Raw genomic sequence first — 3,928 nt, forward strand, 5'->3', positions numbered from 1 at the left:
CTTTTAACTTGAATTATATGGTTGAATGTGTCAAAAAGTTTTTTTTTTAACTTTTTTTTTTTTTTTTTTGAGGGCGAAAAGAGAGAACTGTTTGATTTGATTTATTTTTTGTTTTGGATGAAATCGTTCAGGGGAGTGATGGGTTTACATGTGGAGGTAATTTTGTACAGTGTGCACCCGGAATTATAAGTACATTTACATTGAGCGATTATACGAGTGAAGATTTTATTTTCTTTTCAGAAATGGTCTGGATTTATTTACATTCGAGGCATATTTCGTTGCCTGAAAACTATAATCCTGACAAACAATTTTGGTTCTATAAAGCTTTACAGATGCGATTGTTGCTTCTGTAAAGCATTATAGAAGCAAAATTTTAAGCAGGGATGTTCCATGTTGAAAAAAATGTTTCGAGAAAATCGACTAAAAAGTTTGGAGTATCTGAATTTCACCCTTTATTTATTTATTTATTTTATGCCCACTTTTCACGAGTCGATTTTAGCCGCACGATATGTCGGTCGACTAGGATTTTTCTATGGGGAATGTTACTTTAGTCGCCTGCGACTTACGTTCACACGAGTCGAAAAGCTTGGCCGCACTGCAAAAATCGACTCGTGAAAAGTTCTCATTAGTATGAAAATAGAAAATTAACTACCGTAGCTGGATAATCTATCGATTTAAATGATAAAATTTCTTTCCTTATTGATAGGATATTCTTTGGATATTATTTTTCCTTGATGTTTCATGTCTGAATTTACATTTTAGGTGTGTTTTTTTGTTTATCTATATAGATTTTGTGCAAAAAAACGACATCGAGATATTTGAAATCAAAACAATTTACGTGTTAAACAACAAAAACTTTATCTGTATAAATTTTTGAAAAATCCAGATAATTATCCAGATTTTACTTTCTCTCGATAAAAACAGTAGTGCCAAGGTAGTTGAATTGTTGTGTTCATACAGAAATATCTGAAAATATTAGGTGTGTTTTTTATTACAGGAAGCCTCCACAGGAGATATTTTACTCTAACTCAATGTCTAACATCTACAACATAACAATTTTCATTTTCTTGGCTGGGCAAATTATGTTCGGACAATTCATTTCATACACGGAGAAAAAATAAGGTATGAACCACCTTATTTCTGGTATATTTAACTTTAATGTAAAGTTTAAATAGGGATGACTCCCCAATAAAATGGAATTTACCTTACTTTTCTAGTAAATTTATAGCTTATGATTAACTTTACAGTAAAGCCTTTTTTTGTATGAATTTCTAATAGAAATTACTGGAAAGTTAGGTACATATTTAACCATACTATAAGGCTGAAAATACTGATTTTTAAAGTAAATTGAACTTCTCTATGGAAGGTATATAATTTAGTTACAGATTGGATCAAGTAAAGTCAATTTCATTTTTATTGATGACATTTTCTAAATAAAATTGTATGCATTTATCTTACAAAAACTAAAATAAAAAAGTTGATTTTTGTAATTATTGAAAAGCATAACTAGGTAACACGTACTTAATCCTCAAAGCTATTTAGAAGTAAGTAAAGTATGACCCTGTTATGTTTTTCAATAATTACAAAAATCACCTTTTTTTATTTTAATTAATTTTTGTAAGATAAATGCATAGAATTTTATTTAGGCAAATATCATCAATAAAAATTAAATTGACTTTATTTGATCTAATTGTTTGCGAATTCTTCATGAATTAATGTAATCATCCCGCACTCGTCACCTAAAAGTTTTGATAAAAAATAAAAATCAAACACAAATGGAAAAAAAATGGCGCACTTTTCAATGACAGCTTTAAGAGTTTTTTCTATGTATCGAGGGTACTGATCTCTTTTGGGGAAATTTCCTAGAATTCAGTATTATTATTACTTTAGTGTAAGGTAAAATTTATTCATAGAATAGTTAAATTTGTAAAATATGTTTTACTAGAATCTTAAAGTGAAAAGATTCATACACTTTTTTGGTTGAAGGTATATTTGACTCTACGTAAAGAAAATATTGCTACTCGTAAGGTATATACTACTATAATTTGTTCACCATAACTTTCTTGTAAAAATTACTTTACGGATCCAAGAAATGTTCAATACCTAAGGTAAATTTTACTTAAAATCAAGGACTTTTTACTTTAATTACCTTACTAGTCATATGGTGTATAAAATACTAGATTCATTTTTCTCCGTGTATGCTTCGTTCGCCAGAGGATGATGTATGATTTTTTGCGGACAAAATTTATTTTATATGGCCAATTTTGTATGATTCTTTTTTTTTAATTTATTTCAATTTATACATGTACACGGAGAAAAATGAATCTAATATTTTATACTTCATATGACTAGTAAGGAAATTAAAGTAAAAAGCCCTAGATTTTAAGTAAAATTTACCTTACGTATTGAACATTTCTTGGCTCCGTAAAGTAATTTTTACAAGAAAATTATGGTGAACAAAATAAAGTAGTATATACCTTACGAGTAGCAATATTTTCTTTACGTAGAGTTAAATAAACCTTCATCCAAAAAAGTGTATGATTCTTTTCACTTTAAGATTCTAGTAAAACATATTTTACAAATTTAACTATTCTATGAATAAGTTTTACCTTACACTAAGGTAATAATATTACCTAATTCTAGGAATTTTCCCCTATACATAGTAATAACTCTTAATTGCTGTCATTGAAAAGTCTGCCATTTTGTTTTCCATATGTTTTGGATATTTTTTTTGTCAAAGCTTTTAGGTGTCCGGGTGCGGAATAATTAATAAAGAAATAAAATCTAAAAAATTCTTTTCCCATTTGTGTTTTTCTTTTGGAAGTGAAATATTTTCATTACTTTTTGTGTTCTTTTATGGATTGTTATTGGCTCCGTAATAGCAAATTTTTTTCTTGTGTTAGAATAATATACCTAGGTATCCATATATGCATTAACATCATTCAATCTAATTAATTAATGAAGAATTAGAAAAAAATTGGATCAAATAAAGTCAATTCCATTTTTATTGATGATATTTTCCTGAATAAAACAGCACCTTTAAAAAATTATAATAAACTAGGTAATTTATGTAATTATTGAAAAACATAACAGGGTCATACGTGATACGTTACTTACTTCTAAATAGCTTTAGGGATTAAGTACGTGTTACCTTGTTATGCCTTTCAATAATTACAAAAATCACCTTTTTTATTTTAATTTTTGTAAGAAAAATGCATACAATTTTATTTAGAAAAATGTCATCAATAAAAATGAAAATGACTTTATTTGATCCAATCTGTAACTAAATTATATACCTTCCATAGAGAAGTTCAATTTACTTTAAAAATCAGTATTTTCAGCCTTATAGTAAGATAAAATATGTACCTAACTTTCTAGTAATTTCTATTAGAAATTCATACAAAAAAAGGCTTTACTGTAAAGTTAATCATAGGCTATAAATTTACTAGAAAAGTAAGGTGAATTCCATTTTATTGGGGAGTCATCCCTATTTAAACTTTACATTAAAGTTAAATATACCAGAAATAAGGTGGTTCAAACCTTATTTTTTCTCCGTGTACCTATTGCTTGGTTTGTTTTTTATTTGCCTTCTAAATAATAAACAATCTATTTTTATAAAAATTAATTATAATACCTGTTATATAAATTCAAAATAAATAAATAAATTCAAAAAGTATATACCATTTCATGAAATCTAATTCAATTCAACATAAAACATGCAAAAATTCGCAAAACAAACAAATATTAGGGGTATTCACGATCTGGTGCAACAGGCCTAGTAAAAATGTAAAATTTTATTTTCTTACAATAGATCGTGAATTCCCCTCTTCTTATCCATAGTAAATATTGAAGCATGAATGATGTTTTTTTTTCCTCCACCGTTGCTTCTTCTTTTTTCCATTTTTTATAATTTAATTCTTTGTTTTGT

The sequence above is a fragment of the Episyrphus balteatus genome, chromosome 1 (assembly GCF_945859705.1).
Source record: "Episyrphus balteatus chromosome 1, idEpiBalt1.1, whole genome shotgun sequence".
Taxonomy (NCBI): Eukaryota; Metazoa; Arthropoda; class Insecta; order Diptera; family Syrphidae; genus Episyrphus; species Episyrphus balteatus.